Raw genomic sequence first — 25,045 nt, forward strand, 5'->3', positions numbered from 1 at the left:
AATTCATCCCCCTTTTCAATAACAGAGAGAAATTTTAGAGAAATCCTTCGCCATGCGCGCCTTTGCTGAGACGTTTATTTTATTCCTGCACTGACTCTACCATATAGGATAGGAAAATGCACCGAAGTTTCGAAGTGGAACCAAAAACAAACCGGCTCCCTTTTTTTACTTTTTCCTTTTATACCGTGATTGTCTCTCTTGTTTCTCATTCTTCATCTCTCTGTTTTAGAAGTTTCCGAATAAGAGATTTGGTTTCGATTTGGCCACCAACCAACTCCCAGAGAAAATCCATCGGACTCCATTCCTTCGTTGAGGGTCGTAGCGAGCGGATGCGTTTGGGGACGAACTCCGCGTGTTTATCCTGCGATAGCGATTTATTTGGAAGGGGGTTCGCCCAGTCGATTGGACGCACGCACGCATTCGGCATCTTTCGCCGCAAGGTCGGGCTTTTGTGCACGGGTATTCGGGACGATGCAATTTTCGGCTGTCTCCGGGGCCGAAGGTGTGTTTATCGAGTGATGATTGATTGATTCGGTTGCGGTGTCAACGTTTCGAATTTGTGAGTGGTGGACTTCACGAGAGTTTACGGTGGAAATTTGAATCGAAGTTCAAGGATCAGTGTGTAGATTCGGAAGCGTCTATTCCGGGTGGGTGGAATCCTTTTGGGTGGGAGTGCAAAGGATGTGAGTTTTAGAGAGTGAGTTTTCCTGTTGCCAGAATTTTTGGGAAATCAACAGAGAATCGTCGCCGGTTTGGAACCGTGGAGAGTGCTCTCTTTCTCTTTCCTAGGATCGGATTCGTTTTTTTCTTCTGGAAAGCCTACCTTCAGGGGAGTACAAAGCTAATTATTGCACATCGTTCGAGGGCAGCGGAAAAGTGAAGAAGCGCGCGCAAAAAGCCGCATTTTCCGGTGGAAAAGTGCTGTGGGAGTTACAATTCCCTTTGCTTGGTGGTGTCTTGTGTTATATTGTGCTGTTAATCGAGCTACAAACGGGTGACTGGGAGAAGAAAAGAGGCGCTGGAGTGAATTTGAAAAGTTTCATTACGGATGCCGCCTTCCTGAATAACTTGAGGTGTTAACTAGGAAACGTGTGGGTGTTGCAGCTTTTGGGTGAAATCAACCCTTTGAGGAGAATTCTAGGAAGCTTCAGTCGGTTGATCAGAACTTGCGGTAAAAAATTCGGATTAAATCCTGTTTGGTGAAAAAGGTCAGAACGAGGGTTTCGTAATATTAACTACTAAGTGAATGTAACAGGATTATCCGGGATAACATTTTCTCAGAAAGTTAGCCGGAAAAACGTAGAAAAAAAAGCAAAATTAATAACAGAGGCTTATGTTGGGATGTAGGTAAGCCCGGCTTTTCGGCCTCCATGAATCCCATACAGTCCGTATTGCTGTTTTCGGCGAATTGTTGTGACCTTCAGTTTATCGATTTCCAGTTTGGCCGCAGTATTTTTCCTGAATGTGCATCGTAGGCAAAACGAGGAAGCAATTCAAGAAAATAAAACAATGTCAACAACTTCTCCCCTCGTCATTTTTTCGAGTGAAATTTAATCCTCTCGAAAGCCGTTAATGGGAATTTTAAAAATAAAATCAACAGTACAAGCGCTCATCATCCAGTCCATTATCAACCCCAGACTACAAAGTAATTAAAGTGCATAAATTTCCGCAAATTGAGCTGAAACAACAAATAAAAATCTTCATTTTTTCAACTGTAAGAGTGTGGGAACAAATCCTCTTCTCTCTTTAAAATCAATACCAATTTATTGAAAATAAAATTGTTGTTCCAAGCCCAAAGAGGAGGCAAAAAAAGTTATCAGTGAAATTTCGTGTTTGCATATTCGTCCATTTGGTGTGATCGACAGTGAATGTGCTTTTTTACGTCGATGTGTGCAAAATAAACAGCCCATCCATCGTGAATTTCAAATAAAAGAGGGAAAAGTAATACCAATATTGTGCATCTGCCGGGGATCCATATATGTTTTTCCTCAAATAAAAAAAAAGTTACAACCCTGTGCAAAAAGATAACCTACGGTGAAAAGTTGGGAAGTTGTACCTTTGTAAAATAAAAAAATAGAAGAAAAAATAGAATACAGGTGCATTTGGTGCTGCATTGAATCGGGAAGCAACAAAAAAAAAAGGAATAATTTTCACTCGACTGCACCAGCAGCAGCCCAGCTCAACCATATGGATTATTTTGCCATTTCGACTGTGCCGGACAGCGCCCGTCGAGGTATTCGTGAAAAAATAAAGAAAAACCTGGCGAATTGGATGCAGTTCGGATTGTGAATTTCAATTTCTGCGGCAACATCGGTGGAATATTTTAGCCTCGAATCTGTTTGTTTACAGGTGAGCTATTGAATGTGCATAAAGTTGTTTGTTTGTTTGTTTTATTTGTTGGTTTCAATCTGGGAGTTCTCTTCGTGGCTGGAAATATTCATAATGGGAAACTATCATGAACGGGAACTTCCTTCAGTAAACAATGACGGATGGGAGTGTTTGAGAATGTCGTAGATACATTTAATTTATATTTTTCAAGAAGATTTTAAAATGTTATTTTGAATATGATTTTTTAACGAGTCAATTAAATGTAATGTAGTGAAGATAAGGGCATAAAGAGCACCCGGGGCATAATAAGCATTCCACTTTTGTACAAAAGTACGTATTTTCTTAAATAAATTTTCTTGAGGATTAGTTCCGTACTTCCTATTGTATTAATTTTTCAGCAAAAAAAATATCCTTACAAATTTTTTTTTTTAGAAAAACCCACTCGGTTCTCATGTGACGAAAATATTATAATTTTGAGCACTGGAAAATAAGCTTTTATGATCGTTAAATCATCTTAATCTTCAATGTACGCACTGCAACATGATGAACACACTGTGTTAACACGAGAGTGTTAAAATCCCAGAAAAACAAAAAAACAAAAAAAAGAACACACTGTTTCTCAATTTTCACCATCATTATTTGGTTCTTCACTATAATCAATTTTAAAACACGTTTTTACTTTAACTTGATGACTCGGGGCGAACAAAGCACAATTATTCGGGGCACGATGAGCGTTTTCTACCGTAGCATTTAGCAGCGAATTCAACTCGATGTAATCAGTATGCTCGAGTTCGACTCCTGTTCGAGGAGATTAGTAGCATCTTGGCGGGTGATGCAAAGCACCAAAAATATAATGTTTGAGTGTGTGTGAATTGCTTGTATTCTACAAAAAGTTTACATTGTTTTAATATTGCTTTGTTTGATGGATCTACGCCTCACCGTTTAGTGTAAAATGCATGAATGGTAAATGAAAAAAAAAACACCTCAAACAGGTATCGAACTCGAGCCAACTGATTACCTCTCCGACATCTTACCAATAGGCCAAATCTTCAGACGAAACAAGTCAAGCTGCAGCTCTATTATTCAGTATACTTCATCGAGTGAAATTCGCTGCTAGATTCTTCGGCAGAAAACGCTCATCGTGTCCCGATTAATGTTGCTTATACTGCCCCAGTGGGGGTTCTCATTACGCCCCTACAGTGGCTAATTTTCAGCTTTCGGATTTTTTTAAGTGCATTTTTAAACGTTTTGATCTACCTTTTCAAGTATAATCCAGTTAGGAAATAGACTTTTTTAGTGTCTGAACACGAAACAACGATGTAAGTCACATATTATAGCTGTTTTCTATGGTTAAATAAGCGTCTTCCTTAAGGTGGTCATTATGCCCTTATCTCGCCTAAATATCTGGCAAACAAAATCTTTTGAAGGAAAAATGATATTTTTTTTAGATAAAATGAGTGACTTTGGACCTAGAACTTATTTGATCCGAAGATACCGTCAATTGGAAAAAAAACTTATTTTGCTTGCAAAGATTTAAGATACTCCAATGCAAATAATGAACTCTAAATCATCTTGCTCCATCTCATCATTCCGCTCATTGCCATATAAATAATTTCTTATAAAATTCAGAACATTTTTCAATATATACTAAATTTCCAGTGGTAAACTAAACAACTTAACTGAATAAAAAAATTAATATTCTAACCAATCAAGCCAAAGTTGGAAGAAAGCCGCCATCGCCGATGAATATTAAATATAAGGGAAAGTCGGGTAAGACGGACACTGCGGGTAAAACGGACACTTTCAGTATTTAAGAAATTACAATGTTTGGAAAAAATCTAATGATGGGAATATGTTTTCCAGGTGTATCAACACTTTCGGGACCTTTTGTTGATTTGTAGCAAGCAAGGTCTCATAATAGTAAACAAAACAAACAAAAATTTTCATGCTGCACCATTCGATGTAGTTTTTTGTACTCAGAAAATAGTCCATAACTCGCATCATTTTTGAAAATTTCAAACGTTTCCAGCGGTGGAATCTTTATTAGGCTTCTCATTGGCCATCTGGAGGAAACCCATCGAATTTTGGTCGACGGGCTTGAACAACAAACGTCTTGCAAAAAAAATTGCTAGGTCGGGTAAGACGGACACATAAGTTTCTCTAGATATTTCATTTTTTTTTTGTCAGTTTGATCTTCCATATGCTTTCAGAAGACCTTTGACAAGTGAAATTGTCTGTCAAAAAGTACTCAGTATCTCAAATAGGCCATAAAAACTGCTTAAAATTGATCCCTGGTGAAAACAGCACTGTTAATAACGGAATTACGAAAACCACACCGTTCCGCTACCGGATTCGAACCAGTTGGCTTCATTTTGGTTTAAAAACATTCTCAAAAGCTTATTTCTCAGAAAATGTACTAGTACAGCAGTGTCCGTTTTACCCGTCCATTTTGAAAAACTGTAATTTGCAAACAAGTTTTAGATTGCTATAAAAACAGTCTTGATGAGGGAAATTTACTAATACTGATGGTTAATGTGATAGCAAACAACCTAAATTACCCGTCTGACCAAAGACTGCGATGAAAAAGCCAATAACAGATTTTCTATTGCGATTCTACCTTAGGGTGTCCGTTTTACCCGACTTTCCCCTACTATCTTATTTCCCTTAAATACGTTGCGTCAATGAAAACCTCTGAAGTTTGTAGAAGATCAGGAACATGACACTTTCGACCATGATGATCCATTTTTTTTTAGAAACGACAACCCCCAAAAATTTGTTTCAATACTCACCAGATAATTGAGATGCGAATTTTCATAAGAGTATAATTAAGAACCTATCTATTCGGCAATGCTACACCCATAGAAGAGGTTGTAATTTTTTTTATAAACAGAAAAGATGGTATGTTGGAAAAAGCACTACTGGCATAAAAACTCAAGCTCCCATGTTAAATGAAGCATGATCAATACATTCAAGCGAAAGAAGAAGAACATTTTATGGGATTTTAATCCTATTGGAAAATTCATCCCGAAAAAAAATATTTTGAGAAGCGAACTCACTGTAACATCTCATCTCCGCGTTTTAGTCCGATATCTTATCCAGTGCACCATCTGAGTCGGCTAGCAAATGAAAGTTGTAGTAGTAGCTTATTAATGCCGGTCCGGTATAGAATCATATACCGATAATTCCAGGTCCAGGGAAGTTCGTTATTGTCTGATTTGTAAGTGTAAATACAGGCCTTTTCCGTTTTTGGAAACATGCTTGAAAACTTAGTGTTGCCAAAATCAAACCGTGCCAAAATTGAACGGTTTTTTTTCTCAACTATTTTCTTAAAACAAATTGTTAATTTTTTATAAACGCCTTTTTCAATTTTTTGTTTAATAATTTTCTGTCATTTTTTTTATTTTTTATCATGTTTTAGACACACATAGATTTTTTTTATATGTTTAGAGCAATGGTTTTAAAAGTGGTCCCTACCGCCCCCAGGGGGGCATTGAGAGCTGTCAAGGGGGCTGGAGCCTAATTTGGAATTTTGGGGGGCGTTGGAAGGGTTCTGGGGGGCGGTGAGATTATATTGCCTCATGCTTTAGTTTCAAAACAAATTAAAATTGGAATGGCAGCACATACTAAGTTCAAGAAATGAGGAATATATAACTAAACGCTTACTTTCAGCTTGATTCAAGATTAATTATCAAAAAAGCTTCAAATATAAATCTTCAGGAAGCTCTGATAATACTACAAATATTGTTTTCTAAACAACACAAATGAAGATATAATAAAAAGAGGTTTTTGTAGATAAGTATTTCAAAAGGAAAAAAAAAATAGCTTCCATTACATTCGCCCTAAAATTTGTCTTTCTGTCACCTGAAAGCATAATAAAAATGATCGAAATATTGCGCTTGTATAATTTCTAACTCTTTCACCAATTTTCTAATAGACTTTAGATATAATGTTGCTATCACGTACTTAAAAAGTCTAAACTTCTTAAACCATTTGGGACCTTCAGAGACAAAACAGTATAAATGCATTAAAGCGGTTTTCGAGAAGACACGCTCTAATGTTTTCGTTTTATCCGTTTTCCGTACATTTTTGGGGAAACTACAGTTTTTTCAATCAAAAAGTTTAAAACATCAAGAGAAGCTTAAGGTATGAAGAACGTTTGGCATAATTAAATTAAAATTGAGTTTTGGGTAAAATCGACCTTGCATTAAATACTGATAAACTACATGCTGATGATTTATCAATCAATTTCTTATGCCTTATTCAATGAAGAATTCAGGTCTTGCCTAGATATTCCTGTTTTGAAGATACAACGCTTAAAAAATCTAGATTCTACCATTTTAAGAAATTCTAAAAGATAAGTTATCAACTTTTTCTGATACTATTCCAGACAGTCATTGAGTATTTGATGTTAAAGATTTTAACCCATTTAATCACTTTGTTGAAGACTGTATAACGATAAGACTTATAGTTTTTAAAATATCAAGGATTCAATTTAGTTAAAATTTTTATTGGAATTTTATCAAAATTTTCGCTTTTTGTAGATTTGGAAAATAATATCAAAAAGAAAAATCTAATATATTTATTCTTAGGAGTCAAAATTACTCGCGGTCTTCGGGAAAGTTGATCATTGAGTTTAAACCTTTATTATAAAAATATTGATAATCTCCTATAGCTTTTCCTAAAAATTGCACAAATTTGTATAATGAATTTTTACCTATTTTCGAAAGTTATTTCGAAAACAAAAGCTGAAAGAAAAAAAAAACAAATGCATATTTGGAATCAGTGCCCCAAGATAAGTCATAAATTACTTTTACATTCTCTGCACCTCGGAAAATGTGAGTTTTGTTGCCTAGTGTTACTAAGAAAATATCAGGTAATCATGCTTGAATATATTATTATTAATTCAGACCTAAAGTATTTGTCCTGTAAAATAACATAATTGTAAATATTCGAACGAGGATTGCTAGGCTGTAAAGATATTTGAGATCAATTTTATTAACTTTTGTTTATCAAAAAAAAAAAAAATGATAACTTGGCAATAGTAACAAATGTAACAAAATAACATTTTATTAAAATTTTGTTAAATTTTTTAAAAAGTTTTCAATTGTGTAATCTGAGCAAAATGTCTCAATTATATTTGAAGGTATTTTAAATGTTCACTTCAAATCTCATTGAAATCATTTGCATAATAATGAATACAAGTGAATTTTGAGCTTTGTTCCATACATAAATGTTTACGATATAATCTTCAAACGAAAGTATTTTTCCGACAATTTCAACAGATAGGGGCTAGTATATAAAAAATGGCTAAGGGGGGCGGTGAGCCCTGGACTTCAGCAAAAAGGGGCGGTGAGTCAAAAAAGTTTGAAAATCACTGGTTTAGAGTGTCTGTTATTTTAGAACATATTTATTATTTTTATCATTATACATTTTTTTTTTAAATTTTTTGTCATTTCTAGTTTTTGTTTGTTTTTTTTTGTAGTTTTATGAAATTTTTATGTTTTTTTGTTATTTTTGAGTACATTATAACTTTTTTCAATTTTTTTGTTACTGTTTACACGTTTTATCAATATTCAAAAACGTTAAAACTTAGTTAGGATGTTTTTTAAAATTTATATAGGTCCTGTAAAAGCGGAAAATATTAGGTGATGTTATTTCAAAAAACAATTTGTTGCCAAAAACGAATGTTGCCAAAATCGAACGGGGTCTGTACTATTTTTTGTCAACTTTAGGGAAATTATCTACAGATAAACACAAAAAGTTTCAATAACTATACAGGATTTGTCCTGAAAAATTGAACAGTAGAACTATAAAGTTCGATAAATTTGTGCGAAAATGAAAAGAAAATATGAAGCTGATAAAAAAATTGTTCGTAATTATTTTAGAAGGACTTTTTTAAATAAAAAACGTCCTATCATTTCGAAAACTTATTTAATAAAATTATTGAATACTCAAAGGAACAGCATTCTTGGTACCTATGTTTAATTGACGAATTTGGAAGATGTTGGCGTCCTGAACTCAAACCATTTGTCAGATTAACCACCTCTGGTTTTTGTTAAATGGCGATCAAAGTGTGAACATGAATCAGGTTTGAGTGAAATCAATCAATGATTTCACATATGAACCATCAAATATACTTTAAAAACACAAACTGATTCTGAATCTGTTTATTACCCTCCATTAAATAAAAAAAATCATGTTTTGTCTGAATATTCTAGCTTCAGAGACTCAACAATCTAAAAAGCTTTATTCTATTCTAGAAATTCGAAATGACTTCATGACAATTATTCCTGACATTTTTTAAAGGTTCTGTATTATTAGATGTTTTTTCATTCAACAAATTCAATGAAGACTATAAAACAATTTTACTTTTGCTTCAAAAAACATCTAAAATTTAATATGGCTTAAAAGTTTCCTAAAAAATCGTCAAAATTCACTTATTTTACATAATGGAACAACATAAAAAAAATCTTAAACTTTCTTCTCAGAAGTCAAATCGTGGTCTTCAGGAAAATTTGGATTCAAAACTTTTATTTTTAACTTTAATTTTTTTACAATATTTAGATACCTATTTTTTAAAACTTTTTTTCTAAAAACGAAAGATGATAAAAAAAAACTCATTTCAAATTAGGAATCAAGACACCCAAGTTAAACAAAATTAGTTCATGAATTCTTTGCACTTCGAAAAATGTGAATTCAAAAATTGCAATTGCATAGCTGCCCTTTCGAAAACTTTACTGAGCATTTAGAGGAACAGAAAACATAAAACAAAATCAAGCCTGAAATTATTTTTTGAAGTATATCTATATATATAAAAATGAATTTCAGTCTGTCTGTCTGTCTGTCTGTCTGTCTGTCTGTCTGTCTGTCTGTCTGTTCCCTATAGACTCGGAAACTACTGAACCGATTTGCGTGAAACTTGGCAGGTGGGGGTATTGGAGGCAGGGGAAGGTTCTTATTGTGGTTTGAGACCCCTCCCTCTCTCATGAAGGGGGGGAGGGGCCTCCCAAAAAAAAGACAATTTTTTGCATAACTCGAGAACCCATCAAGCAATAGTATTGTATTTGGCATGGGGTGGTATTTGGGAGCGAGGTATATTTCTATGAATATTTGGTACCCCTCCCTCCTTTCAGTGGCGTGATAGGAAGGGGGGGGGGCTTCCTTACAATTTTTCATACAACTCGAGAACTAATCAAGATATTGGATCCAGATTTGGCATGGGAAGGTATTTGGATACGAAAAATATTTCAATGATTATTTGAGACCCCTCCCTCTTTCCAGTTGAAAGGGGGAGGGGCCTCTTTCATATTTTTTTATATAGTTCAAAATCTAATAAAGCAAATGGAACCAAATTTGGCATGGGAGGGTATTTGGATACGAAAAATATTTCTATGATTATTTGAGACCCCTCCCTCTTTCCAGTAGGGAGATATAAAGGGGGGAGGGGCCTTTTTTATAGTTTTCAACATAACTAAGAAAGTAATTAAGCAAATGGAACCAAACTTGGCATGGGCGGGTATTTGGGAACGTGACATGTTCTAATGATTGTTTGAGACCCCTTCCTTCTTACAGTGGGGAGGAAGGAAAGAGGGAGGGGAGTTTCATACAATTTTTACTGCATAACTCAAGAACTACAACAGCAAATGGAACCAAATTTGGCATGGAACGATATTTGGGTACGAGAAATGCTTCTATGAATATTTGGTATCCCTCACTCTTTCGAAGAGGTGAATGAAAAGGGGGAGGCGAAGTCTCCCTTACAATTTTCAGTATAACTGGAGAGCTGATCAAGCAAATTTAACCATATTTGACATGTGAGTGTATTTGGATACGAGAAATGTTTCTATTATAAATTGAAGCCGTATCTTTTAAGCGGTAAGATCCATTTTCTTCCATTTTTTTTTTTGCATAACTCGAGAATTAATCGAGCAAATGAAACCAAATTTCATCATAATCATCAAAAAGTAATTGAGTACGAAAAATACTTTTTTGAATATTAAGTTATCACCCCTCTATTGAAAAAAGAGAATGGAAAGGGGGATGGTACTCCCTTTCAAGTGTATATATAACTCAAAAATTTACTACTTAAATAAAACCAAATTTGGATGGCATGGAATATAGGAAGGAAAGAGGAAAGCTTACATTTAACTTTTTTTTTTAGAAAATTCGAGAAATGGACAAAACTAAACATGGAAATTTATCTTTGTATGATTCTACGATTATCTGACACACCATGCTCCTTTCAGTGAAAAGCTACATGGGAGGTGGGAGGTGAGCTGAATACAATTTTGTTAGCATAAGTTCTCAATTTATGCTAAAGAAGCCAACAAATGGAAACAAATATGGCACGGAAAGGGACATGGTTGCGAAATATGTTTCTACGATTGTTAGAGCATTACATTTTACAGTGTAGAGAGGGGAAGAAAGAGGTGGGGGGTCCATATGAATTTGATGTAAAGCTCAAAAACTTATCAACCAATGGAACTATATTGTATTTAAGAGGATTTTTGGGAACGAAAAAAATGGGCATGATTTTTAAAGATCACGATCTCTATTCAGCAGGGAGTGAAGGGAAGTACAGCATATCAAGCAAAAACAACTATATTTTATAAGTTAGATTGTTTGCGTACGATTTATTTGAGACCCTTCCTTATAAAGCGAAAAATAAGGAAACAGATTAAAATTATCAGATCTTCAACACACATTTTTAGATCAAGATTCAGAATATAAGTTTAAGTTATCTTTGTGTTGCAATTCGAAACTCCAGCTGCAGCTCTCATTTTATAGCAGTTGCTTATGAATTATGTCATAATTTGATTTAAAATAATGCCAACAAAACAATAAAAATTGGAATAATTTCTTAAAATATCATTTGATTTTTAAAGGTGTAGCAAAGCACACCGGGTCAGCTAGTTTCATATAAGTATAAAATTAGCAACGACATAAACGATTTTTTGAATAATACAATAAGCGATTAGTAATAAAGTAATAAATAGATCTCAAGGTTTGAACTTTTTTTTTGCTTATTCTGTTGACCATCGTGAGCTTTGTAAATACCTGTCACGTGGCTACCAAATTATAAATGTGTTAAATAAATATTTGATTAATGAATTTTTAAGTTAAAATGTTTGTTTCCAAATCAGAACTTGTTTAGTTGCACTTCTTAAGGAAATCTCATTAAAAAGACTATGTACGGCTTTGAATTTCAAGATTAGAGAATCAAAACAAAAGATTTGTATAATTTCAATTCAAGATTTTTTAGTTTCAATTTGTGAACATCATAATAGTGTCGTAAAATGAAACGTCTAAGACCTAGAGTGATATGATACAGAATTCCGGCGGAGGAGAGCCAATATGTAAACACTTATTTTTAAAACCTCCAGTTATTTCCCGTTGCTACCGTATAATTTTTTTAAAACCCCTGTTCGCTCGGCCTAGGTACCAGTCTAGTAATAAAATACGAAACAAAGGTTGGAAGTTGGAAACATCATTCTTATCTTTTCACAAAAAAAAACCCAACTAAACCAAAGTTCAAAGTTTTCATTAAAACTTACCGATAAATTGAAAACCAAAAGAAACATTTTCTATGTTTTCAAGTCCTGGAAACGATTTCAAATACATTTTACCAAAGCACCAACATTTCAACATTGAAAACAGCGTCCACAGGAATTTTTGTTTTTTGGCTCTGAAAACTTTACAGAACTCACACAATTTAGTTTTGGAATTTATTACTAGTGAATTTTTTTACGTTATATTGTTCAAATTTGAATTCAGGAATTCGGAAAAGAAGTTTTGAATCTCTTTATCCGTTCACCGCCTGAAACTCACTTAATATTGAATTTGAAAGTACTTCATTTTTTATCCACAAAAACACTTCCTACAAAATAGTGTTTCAGCGTTAGACCAACATCCGTTAATTTACAACTAATTTCAAAACCAGAATTGATGAAAAATTAAAAGTTGTTCAACTACCTTCGTGTACCGTTCATAATTGTATAGAAATGGGAAGCACACGGCACTGACACTTGGACTGCAAATTGTCACAACCTTCTCCCGTGAAGATATTTTTTTTATCAAATTTTGTCCCACTGTTTTTCTCAAAATATGAGCTATCTAGAGTTTGTGTGGCCTGAGACACAGGAATTCCACGAAAATGGAACACTTTTGATTTTTGCCGTTCAAATTGTAATTTCTCCTAAACTACGCAGCGCCAATCATTAAGATTTTGTAGTGTAATTTTCGAAATATAAAACTACCCTGTCCAAAGATTTCGAAAAGTTCTATAGATGTACGTACCTATTCCATTTTTTCTGTTCGTTATTGCTTTTATCAGACATTGTTTGACTATTTTTTTTATGGAAAAGATATTGTTCCCATCAACCGTACAAAATTCTAAAGAAATCGTATTTTTCGGTCTAAACTTAAAGTATTGAACCTCACATAACTTTCACCTCATCAATAGATCGATGTTATCAAAGTGAAAGGTTTTGGAAGTTCAAAGTCGAAGTGACAGTGTGCGTGCTTACCATTTCCAAACAATTATGATTGATACTGTACATTATTTTGAAAATACTTTAGACAGGTGACGTCAGCCAAAATGTCACCATAACTTTTGTATGACAGCCATTGCACAATATGGAAAAAAGGGTACAAACCGCGAAGAAATTCAATATCTTTCGTCATACATAACCCAAATCTATGAAATAATACTTTCCTTTTGTGAAAATTTCCGGAAAATCGATTGGACATAGTTGCAAACGCCGCACAAGCTTGCGAACGGAGATATAGTGCCTTTTTAACCCCTAATTCCCCTATACTTTGTAAACATTCCAGAAAAACACTGTTTCGAGCCAGAGAATTTTGAACAAAAACAGACCTATCGTGTGTAATTTTTTCTGAGGAATCGAATGAAGGCTGTTTTGGCCACCGCACGCTTCAGAAAATGGAGTTATGGCTGTTTTTACCCTTAATTCCCCTACATTTTTCAATTATTTCTGAAAAAAGCTTATTCGGTCTTGAAAATTTTGAACCAAATGTGTTGTATCTTGTATGGTTTTTTCCAAGCAATCGAATAAAGGCTATTTGAGCCCCCGCACACTTCGAAAAACGAAGTTATGGCTGTTTTACCTTCAATTCCTCTCAATTTTTCAAATTGTTATGAAAATGCAATACTCTCAATTCCCCTACATTTTTTCAGAAATCATTGAAGAATGTGGGGGAATTGAGGGTAAAAACAGCCATAACTCCATATTTCAAAGCGTGCGGGGTTCAAACAGCCTTCATTGGATTCCTCAGAAAAAATTGCATAAGATAAGTCTCGTTTGGTTCAAAATTTTCAAGTCCGATCACGTTTTTCTGAACTTTTCGAAAAATGTAAGGGAATTGAGGGTAAAACAGCCATAACTCCTGTTTCCGATGCGTGCGGTGTGTCAAATAGGCTTCGTTGCATTCCTCGAAAAAAATCACACATGATACGTTCCATTTGGTTCAAAATTTTCAAGTCCTAACATGCTTTTTCTTAACAATTTGAAAAAATGTAGGGAAATTGAGGGTAAAACATCCATAACTTCTGTTTCCAATCCGTGCGGTGGCTCAAATAGGCTTCGTTGGATTCTTTGGAAAAAATTGCATATGATACAATCCATTTGGTTCAAAATTTTCAAGTCCGTACATGCTTTTTTCGGAAATCGTTGAAAAATGTAGGGGAATTGAGGGTAAAAACAGCCATAACTCTATTTTCCAAAGCGTGCGTTGGCTCAAATAGCCTTCATTCGATTCCTCAGAAAAAATCACACAAGATACGTCCCAATAGATTCAAAATTTTCAAGTCCGAACATGCGTTTTCATAACAATTTGAAAAATGTAGGGGAATTGAAGGTAAAACAGCCATAACTCCATTTTCCAAAGCGTGCGGTGGCTCAAACAGCCTTCATTCGATTCCTCGAAAAAAAAACTCCACAAAATACAACCCATTTGGTTCAAAATTATCAAGTACCAACATGCTTTTTCTGAGCTATTTGAAAAATGTTGGGCAATTGAGGGTAAAACAGCCATAACTCCTGTTCCCAATCCGTGCGGTGGCTCAAATAAGCTTCGTTGGATTCCTCGAAAAAAATCACATAAGATACAACCCATTTGGTTCAAAATTTTCGTACAAAATTCTTTGGTTCGAAACAGTGTTTTCCTGGAGTGTTTACAAAATATAGGGAAATTAGGGGTTAAAAAGGCACTATATCTCCGTTCGCAAGCTTGTGCGGCGTTTGCAACTATGTCCAATCGATTTTCCGGAAATTTTCACAAAAGGAAAGTATTATTTCATAGATTTGGGTCATGTAGGACGAAAGATATTGAATTTCTTCACGGTTTGTACACTTTTTTCCTCATTGTGCATTGGATGTAAAAATAAGACACAGATTTCGGTTTTTCCTGCAATTTTTGAAAAAAAGTACTTTTTTGATTAGTTTTAATTTAATTTGCAGTTTTTTTTAAATTAAAAAAAAATCACGCAGTTATATGAATTTAACTCTTGGAAAATGGTATGCAGATTGTTAAAAAATGTGGTTTGCTTGTATCCTTGATTTTTCATATTAAGTCCATATCTTGACATATAAATCTCGAAATTGCACCTTTGGCCTGCCAAAGGGAGCATGGACTAGAGCTTAATTTCCCTACACCGAAAGCTAAAATTATTGAATACTAGCCGGCCCGCTGTGCTTTGCAACGCATTACAAATAATATTTGTTTTTTATTCAAATCAAGTAAATGTTGTAACAAAAATATGCTTTCTAAAAAAAATAGCTCATCTTAAATTTAGAAACAATTTAAGGATTATTTTTTGAAAGAATATCTAAATTAGAATATTCGGCTCAGTTTTCGAAATTCTTAAATACAGAAGAATATATTTAAAACTAATATACGATATTACTTGCATTTTCACGAAAAAGCGATCCTTTTCAAGTATCGCTATCAAGATCTGAGTTTATGAATTATATTTTTGAAAAAAGTCATTGGTCTTTGACCCTATGGATTGAGAATAAATTGTTTTTGTGAATTCAATAATTGTTCTTCAACATTTGTTATTGCTGGTTTTTCTTGAATGATCTGTATCTTTATTTCTCTCAATACTACAATGTTAAGAATTTTCCAAAAAATCTTATCAATTTTATTCATTATTTCATTACTGTTACTGAATATTCAAGAAATGGCTTTGTTTTAAGTTTTTTTCTGAACAGTTTCCCATCCTATAATAAATAATAACGGTTTAAGTGGGAGTCACTATGAAATCTGACTTGTTTACCAATCTTATTAAAGTTAGTTAGATTATATTACAGAAGATTGAATGTGAGAATACAGAAAAAAAATACTATGAAAATCATCATAACAAACATGGGAAGATCAATCAACAAAACTATATTTAGTCATAACTTATCTATCAATACAAACTTTACCAGTTTGGTGCAAACTATGTGAAATTTGTTCGATAATCTCATTACATCAGAATGTGCACCGAATTTGATCAAAACTTCATGAAATTTGATGCAGTTTTATCACATATTACTTAAATTTCGTATGTGAACCTTCCTTCCTTATTCTGAAAAAAAAAGAAGTGGTCTGACAGAACAATAAATTATCTAATTATACAATGACTTGTCTATCAACATAAAAAATCATGTCATTATGCCAAAAATAATAAAGTAGCAAGTCTGATGCAAATCTCTCCAAACTTTTTCGATATTGTCATAGTAAACGGATATTCGATATGGGAGCCTAAACCAAAACTTTTTTAAAATTCAATCTTTTAACTTATCATTTAAAAATTTTTACGTGCAACGGTCTCTGGGAAATAATTCGAGTTTTGTCATATTTTGTTAATTTCGTCAAAACTAAGATGTGTACCAAATTTAATCAAAACTGTTTAAAAATGGTTCAAGTTCTGTCACATTTTAATGGATTCTACATGGGACCTCCTCCTCTTTATTACCAATAAATCAAATCATCAAAACAAAAATCATATTATGATGTGAAATCTGTTCTGTAGAAAGTTTTATAGAAATAATATCAAAGTTAACACAGACACTGACAAACAAATGTAAACGTAAAACAAAACAAACTGTCCAAAACCAAAATAGTTGAGACGATAGCCAGTCAATTGTGAGTTTAAATTAAAATTTAGATTTATAGTGTAATTCTAAAACGTAAAATATAACTTTAGTGTTCACTGAAGAGGAGCGAATGTAATAGTAGCTCGAAACGTATGGACAACTGGTAATTTGTTTTGATTATTTCTAAAACTCTCCGAAAAAAGTCGATAACTTCGAAGTATAAAAAATCGCGGTGATAAAACCAACAATCCAATTTTACGATGATAAGTTCAATAGTCTTCTGAGTTCATAGAGAATAGACAGACAAACGTTTATTTTTAAATGCATATATAGATAGATTGAATTTATATGAACGCCCTTCCTTTTCAACAAAATAAGGGGTATTCAATACAAAAATTCACATAAATAAATCAAAGTTTTTCCACCAATACAATAAATCATATTATCAAGTTAAGCCGATTTTCATAATCCTCATTCTTCTTCTTTCTTGATTCGTTTTTTTTTGTTTCGATTATAGTCGATTTATCATCTTTATGGCATACGCAACTTCATATGTATCAACGTTGTAGTTGGCGGACAGTCATTGAAAAACTTATCCAGTACGTGTTCTTGTTACTTTGGAGCTCGAACTCGCGGACATCGGCTCATGGGGCAACTGACTTTCCAACTAAGCAATTTCACAAGCCCCAGATTTTTTTTGTACGAATCGGAGCGATTTTTTCGAATCTTTCAATGAAATTTATTTGAAAAATCTGCGTTGTTTATATAGTGAGGGGAAGCTCGGCAAATCATGGTGCTGTAAAATAGTTCAAACATAATTGGTATATCATAATTAGAAAGGTCCCAAGAAGCTTGCTACGCTACAGCTTTCAAAACTTTCATCAAACAATCTTACTAAACTATCATTAGATTTTTTCTTTTCTCCAAAATTACTTACTGCATAGTTCCCCCAATCTCGTCTAAGCTGTTGCACCCAATCTAAATAAATCACACCCTCGACGAACAGTACCTAATTAGTTTTCAAGTTCAATAAAGTTAGCGACCAATTTCGGTTGGGTTGGCAAATTTTCTCTTCCCACAATCTTTGGTCCTAGGACTAGGACAAGGTAACACCCCGTTTTTCGATTCATGGACTCGGGTTCATGTGTTTGAATCATTAATTACTTGCTTGCTGCTGGGAGAACGTCATCAGTTGCATCAGTCATGATGCTGCACCATAAATTATCACGTGCTTGCAGATCTGCTGCTGCATTCTTGCTGTATCTATGTTAGCTGTTGCTGTTAATATTTTTCTCGTTAGGTCGGGAAGGTAGGGGGTTAGCATGTCTACATTTTGGCTCACTACTCAACTCAAACCCTACTTGACAAGTGATGGAGAGGGTGCTCGTGGAATTCTGACAGAATTTGGCTGAAACAACTGCTGCCTTGCTACCTAGCTGTTATTTATTTTCGGACTGCAAAGTGCACTTGAAAAATGCGCACCGAAAATCGCGAAAACGTGATGAATGGTTTGGCGTTTATGTAATTATTTTTGTTTATATTTTTTTTTAGCAGGAAAGACAAACTTTAAGCGATGGAATCTGGAAAGTTCTATGAATCCTTGGGTTGGTTTGATTTGAATTGAGGTCAAATTTGGTATTCGGGAAAATTATGTTGACAGTCGAAAGTTGTGAGTCAAGAGTCAAAAGTTAAAAGTCGAGTCAGAAGTCGAGTTGAGAGTTAAAAGACGAGAATAGAAGCCAAAAGTCGGGAGTTGAGACTCGAGAGTCGATAAAAAGAGTTGATAATCAAGAATCGAAAGTTTAAAGTTGAAAGTCGAAAATTGAGAGTCGATAGTCAAGAGATTTGTGTCGAGATTTAAGTGTCGAGTGTCGATAATCGAGATTCAAGATTCGAGATTCTAGCATCGAGAGTCTAGTGTCGGTAGTGGGAGCCTTTAGACAAAAGTCGACAGTTAAGATTGAATAGTCTTAGTCAAGAGTCGAGAAGTCGAGAAACGAGGGTCAAGAGCCGAGGATCGAGAGTTGAGAAGTCGAGAAACGAGGGTCGATGGTCAAGATTCAAGAGTCGATAGTCAAGAGTCGAGAGACGAGAGTCAAGAGTCGAAAATCGAGAGTCGAAAGTTGAGAGTCGAAAGTTGAGAGTCGAAAGTCGAGAGTCGCTATAAAGAGTTGGTTGTTAAGGATCGAAAGTTGACAGTCAAAATTTGAGAGTAGATAGTCAATAGTTATGAATCGAGAGTCGATAATGAAGAGTCGATAGTCGAGATTCGAGAAACGAGGGTCAATGTTCAAGATTCGATAGTTGAGATTTTGGAGTCAATAATTCAGAGTCGAGAGTCAAGAGTTGAGAGTTGAGAGTCGGGAGTCAAGAGTCGAGAATCGAGATTCGAGAGTCGAGAATCGAGAGTTGAGAATCGAGATTCGAGAGTCGAGAGTCGAAAGTCGAGAGTCGAAAGTTGAGAGTCTTGAGTCGGGAGTCGAAAGTCGTGCATCGAGTCGAGAGTCGAGAGTCGAGGCTCGGGAGTGGAGAGTTGAAGGTTGATTTCAAGAGTCGAGAGTCGAGAATCGGAAGTCGAAAGTCGGGAATCGAGAGTCGATAGTAGAGAGTCTAGAGTCGAGAGTCAAGATTCAAGATTCATGAGTCGAAGGTCGAGATGCGAGAGTTCGAGAGTCGAGAGTCGAGAGACTTGAGTCGAAAGTCATGAATAGAGAATAGTAAATTTGAAAGTTGAGAGCCGAGAGTCAAAAATTGAAATAGAGTGAAGTGTAAAGAGTCGAGAATCGAGAGACGATAGTCGGGAAAAGAGTTATGAGTCAAGAGTCGAGAGTAGAGAAATGAAAGTCGAAAGATAATGTCGAGAACCGACAGTCGACCTTTGCATCTTTCGAGATTATTTTGACAAACTTTGAGAACATTTTTGTATCTTCGGAGACACTCTAAAGACTTTTAGAAAAACTCATTTGAGACTTTTATAGACTCCTTTAAGATGATTTTAAGGCTCATGTGGAAATGTTTTGATGCTCTATTGAGACGCTTATCAGACTCTCTTGAGACTGCTTGAGACACTCTTGAGATGGTGTTGAGAGTTTTTCGGAAATTGAGAGTTGAGAGTCGATAGTTGAGATTCGAGAGTCGAGAATCGAGATTCGAAGGTGATTTCAAGAATCCAGAGTCGATAGTGGAGAGTCTATAGCTAGGAGTCGAGAATCAAGATTCAAGAGTCAAAGGACGAGAGTCGAGAGTCGAAAGTCGAGAGTCGAGAGTCGAGAGTCGAGGTCAAGAGTCGAGAATCGAGAGTCGAAAGTCAAGAGTTGAGAGTCGAGAGTCTAGAGTCGAGAGTCAAGAACCGAGAGTGGAGAGTCAAGAGTCGAAAGTCGAGAGTCTAGAGTCGAGAGTCAAAAGTCGACAGTCTTGATTCTAGAATCGAGAGTCGAATGTTAAGATCCGAGAGTCGAGATTCGGGAGTCGAGAGTCGAGAATCGAGAGACGAAGTTGATTTCAAGAATCCAGAGTCGATAGTGGAGAGTCTATAGCTAGGATTCGAGAGTCAAGATTCAAGAGTCAAAGGACGAGAGTCGAGAGCCAAGAGTCGAGAGTCGAGAGTCAAGAGTCAAGAGTCAAGAGTCGAGAGTCGAGAGTCAAAGGAGGAGAGTCGAGAGTCGAGAGTCAAGAATCAAGAGTCGAGAGTCGAGAGTCAAGAGTCGAGAGTCGAGAGTCGAAAGTCGAGAGTCGAGAGTCGAAAGTCGAAAGTCGAGAGTTGAGAGACGAGAGTCGAGAGTCGAGAATCGAGAGTCGAGAGTCGAGAGTCGAGAGTCGAGAGTCGAGAGTCGAGAGTCCAGAGTTGAGAGTTGAGAGTCGTGATTCCAGAGACCAGAGTCGATACAAAGAGTTGGTTGTCAAGAATCGAAAGATGAGAGTCGAAATTTGAGAGTGGATAGTCTATAGTTGTGAATCGAGAATCGGTAATCCAGAGTCGATAGTCAAGATTCGAGAAACGAGGATCGGTGATCGAGACTCGAGAGTCGGGAGTCGATATTTAAGAGTCAATAGTGGGGAGTCGAGAGTCGAGGTTCGAGAGCCTAGAGTCAAGAGTCGACAGTCAAGAGTATTGAGTCGAGAGTCGAAAGTCGTGAATTGAGAGTCGAGAGTCGAGATTTGGGAGTCAGGGGATAGTAGGGCTTCTAGAGTCAAGAGATAAGATTCAAGATTCAAGAGTCGAATGTCGAGAGGCAAGAGTCGAGAGTTGAGAGTCGAGAGATGAGAGTCTTGAGTCGAGAGTCAAAAATTGAAATAGAGTGGAGAGTCAAGAGTCGAGAATAGAGAGATGAAAGTCGAGACAAGAGTCGTGAGTCAAGAGTCGAGAGTAGAGAAATAAAAGTCGAGAGTTAATAGAAGAGAACCGACAGTCGACCTTTGCATTTTCGAGATTATTTTGACAATCTTTGAGAACATTTATGAATCTTTTGAAACTCTCTCAAGACTTTTAGAAAAAATCATTCGAGACTTTTATAGACTCCTATAATTTGATTTTGAAGCTCTTGTGGAAATGTTTTGAGGCTCTATTGAGACTCTTTCGAGACTCTCTTGAGACTGCTTTGAGACACTCTTGAGACTTGACACTTCAAGATTCAAAAGTCGAAGGGCGAGAGTTGAGAGTCGAAAGTCGAGAGTCGAGAATCGAGAGTCGAGAGTCGAGAATCGAGAGTCGAGAATCGAGACTCAAGAGTCGAGAATCGAAAGTCGAGAGTCGAGACTCGAGACTCGAGAGTCGAGAGTCGACAGTCAAGAGTCAAAAGTCAAGAGTCGAGAGTTGAGAGTTGAGAGTCGAGTGTCAAAAGTCGAGAGTCAAAAGTCAAGAGTCGAGAATCGAGAGGCGAGAGTCGACAGTCGAGAGTCGACAGTCGAGAGTCGAGAGTCGAGAGTTGAGAGTCGAGTGTCGAGAGTCAAAAGTCGAGAGTCAAAAGTCGAGAGTCAAGAGTCAAGAGTCGAGAGTCGAGAGTCGAGAGTCGAGAGTCGACAGTCGACAGTCGAGAGTCAAGAGTCGAGAGCCGAGAGTCGAGAGTCGAGATTCGAAATTCGAGAGTCGAGAATCGAGAGTTGACAGCCGATAGTCGATAGTCGAGAGTCGAGAGTCGAGAGTTGAGAGTCGAGAGTTGAGAGGCTTGAGTCGAGAATCGAGAGGCGAACTTCAAGAGAAGATTCAGTAGCGAATTCAGTAGTTGAACGTTGAGAGCCAAAAATCGATTTCAACAGTTGAGGGTCGTGAGTCAAAAATTGAAAGTCGATAGTCGAAAATTGAGAGTCGGAAGTAAAAAATCGACTGTTGATAGTCGACATACAGAGTCGAAAGTCGAAAGTCAGGAGTTGACATCTAGAGTCGAAAGTTGAAAGTCGGGTTTCGCGAATCGATTTAAAGAGTTGAGAGTTTAGAGTTGGAAATCGAAAGTCGACATTCGATAGTTGAGAGTAAAGAGTTGAGAGCACCAAATCTGCTTAAAGTTAGCTGCCACGCCTACATAAAACAAAAGATAATGAATAAATGTCACGGTGCCCTTATTTATGCTAGAATCATGAATTAAAAAAAATGAATGGGAAAGTGAAGATGTCTTGGAAACGAATTAAAGGAACAAAGAACTACATTAGGGAAACAATTTCATTAAATCAGTCTACACACAGGGAGGAGAATCTCGTCAAGGACACGCTCTCGAAATACAATAAACCACCTAGAGATCCCACGGAGGAAGCCGGAAGGGAAAACTCTTTTGCTATTTTAGTTTCTGCACAAGCTGGTTAAATCCCTAAATGGAACCGTTGTTGCCAGAAAGTGGAAAAAAAACTTACGAGGGTAAAATGTGCACACTCCCATTCACCAAATGGCACATTGCAAAACCTTTCGTCATAACTTTTTTCCCTTCATTTCAAATTTTGCAAATTCGCTATGCTGATGAGTTTTTTTTTGCTACGGCTACCATCTTCTTGGAAACTGGGAAGCGCATGCAACAAATTGTTTTGAACAACCCTTCCGGATCGAGAGCGAGTGAGTAAAGTGAAGAATCTGAGCCCACATTTTCCGCCCATGATGGAGGCTCAAGTTGATGTGTTACGAAACGAGAAAAGTCGAATCCGACTACCGTTCCGTGTTGTTGCTGCTAAAGTGCCACTTTTTTCATCTCGTTAAAGAAAGGTCTCTCGAAAAGTTGCTGGTACTTTTGTGAGGGACCCTTTTTTCTCCGTTGTTTTTTTCTGGCCCTAGAAGTTTGAAGCCTTTCGATATGAGGGCTTCTTCACAATCTGCTTAGTACGCTTATGTTTGATGAAATATGCCCATATGTGGGTCAAGCTGGACTGCGACTTATTGTTTTATAAGTCAAATTTTCCGAAGTAAAATTAAGAAAAATCTGCGAACAAGTTTTAATATTAATTTCTTGCTTTCTTCCTTTGAAAATGAAGTTCATTAAAAATCACGAAATAATTGATTCGAGAATATAATTTTCAAGTTGTTATAATTTGAACAATTTTGAATTAATAATTTTGAGATTCTTTTGAGACACATTTGAATCTTTTTCGAGACTGTTTTGTATAATTTTTTTGATCTCGCTGATTTTGCTCAACATCATTAGAGAGAATTTCTGAAACTTTACTGAAACTCAACCTCTTTTCAGATTCATTTAAGACCATTATCTCAAGCCAATAGGCTCTTTTGAGACTCTTCTGAGACCCTTTTAACAAATCTTTTGAGACCCTTTAGAGAGCTTTTGAAGACTTTTTTGAGGCTCTTTTGAAACTAAACTGTTTTGACGTTCTTTCGATGCATTCTGTAGCTCATTTGAGATTCTTATGAGACTGTTTTCAGACTGTTAAGACAAATAGAAACTCTATTGAGACTCTTAAAAGACGCTTTTAAGACTAATGAAAAGTCATTTGATTCATTCTTAAAACTCTCAAATGTTTTTGGTGGATTTTCAGACTTTTTCGAGCTTTTTTGGGACTTTTTTGAGACCTTGTTAAGGCCTTATTCAAACTTTCTTGAAAGTCTTGTGTTGTTTTCGTTAAAAAAAAAACTCCTTTTAGACCTTTTTGAGAATAACATTGCATCTTTTGGTACCATTTTAAACTTTTTAGAATCTTTAGAGATAATACGCTTACACTATTTCCACACTTTTTTGAGACTCTTTTAAGATTCTTTTGATACTTTTTTGTAACATTCTTACGACCATTGAAAATTCTTTTGAAACTCTGTTGACACAGTCTCTATACACCATGAGGAGTCTTAAAGTACCTTTTAAGACTTGTTTAGACTCTTTTGAAGCCTTTTTGAAGCTCTTTGAAAAATACGTCAAGGGTCTTGAGTAGACTCTATAAGATTCGTTCGAAACTCTTATGAAAATTTTTGGATGCTATTTGACACTCTCTCGAAACTATTTTGACTGTTTTTTTTTTATTCGTTTTGATTCGTTTTGATTCTTTCGATTCTTTTGATCCTTTTGATTCGTTTTGATTCGTTTTGATTCGTTTTGATTCGTTTTGATTCGTTTTGATTCGTTTTGATTCGTTTTGATTCGTTTTGATTCGTTTTGATTCGTTTTGATTCGTTTTGATTCGTTTTGATTCGTTGTGATTCGTTTTGATTCGTTTTGATTCGTTTTGATTTGTTTTGATTCGTTTTGATTCGTTTTGATTGTTTTGATTCGTTTTGATTCGTTCTGATTCGTTTTGATTCTTTTGATTCTTTTGATTCTTTTGATTCTTTTGATTCTTTTGATTCTTTTGATTCTTTTGATTCTTTTGATTCTTTTGATTCTTTTGATTCCTTTGATTCATTTGATTCGTTTTGATTCTTTCGATTCTTTTGATCCTTATTTAATTTTTGGCATTTCGGCGAGTTGTGAAAATTCAAGGTAGAATATTTAGAAAGAACATGAAAGTATTATAAGTGGAAAGATCAAAACTAGAGCGCTTTGGGTAGAAGAAATTGAATAGTTGGTGAAAATGTGAGCAGGGCTTTTGTTTTGATTCTTTTGATTCTTTTGATTCTTTTGATTCTTTTGATTCTTTTGATTCTTTTGATTCTTTTGATTCTTTTGATTCTTTTGATTCTTTTGATTCTTTTGATTCTTTTGATTCTTTTGATTCTTTTGATTCTTTTGATTCTTTTGATTCTTTTGATTCTTTTGATTCTTTTGATTCTTTTGATTCTTTTGATTCTTTTGATTCTTTTGATTCTTTTGATTCTTTTGATTCTTTTGATTCTTTTGATTCTTTTGATTCTTTTGATTCTTTTGATTCTTTTGATTCTTTTGATTCTTTTGATTCTTTTGATTCTTTTGATTCTTTTGATTCTTTTAATTCTTTTGATTTTTTTGATTCTTTTGATTCTTTGGATTCTTTTGATTCTTTTGATTCTTTTGATTCTTTTGATTCTTTTGATTCTTTTGATTCTTTTGATTCTTTTGATTCTTTTGATTCTTTTGATTCTTTTGATTCTTTTGATTCTTTTGATTCTTTTGATTCTTTTGATTCTTTTGATTCTTTTGATTCTTTTGATTCTTTTGATTCTTTTGATTCTTTTGATTCTTTTGATTCTTTTGATTCTTTTGATTCTTTTGATTCTT

The 25,045-nt window shown here is 35.2% G+C and overlaps 1 protein-coding gene across 5 annotated transcripts in view; it reads left to right on the top strand.

The window, feature by feature from the left end:
- Window positions 1-317: 317 nt before the first annotated feature.
- Window positions 318-25,045, top strand: part of LOC129754870 (protein tincar) — a 473,333-nt gene continuing 448,605 nt past the window's right edge. For all 5 annotated transcript variants that reach the window (XM_055751112.1, XM_055751116.1, XM_055751117.1 and 2 more), the window contains exon 1: window positions 318-2,349. The gene's annotated coding sequence lies outside the window, so the exon portion shown is untranslated. The remainder of the gene's footprint in view (window positions 2,350-25,045) is intronic.

The sequence above is a fragment of the Uranotaenia lowii genome, chromosome 3 (genome assembly GCF_029784155.1).
Source record: "Uranotaenia lowii strain MFRU-FL chromosome 3, ASM2978415v1, whole genome shotgun sequence".
In the NCBI taxonomy this organism is placed as follows: Eukaryota; Metazoa; Arthropoda; class Insecta; order Diptera; family Culicidae; genus Uranotaenia; species Uranotaenia lowii.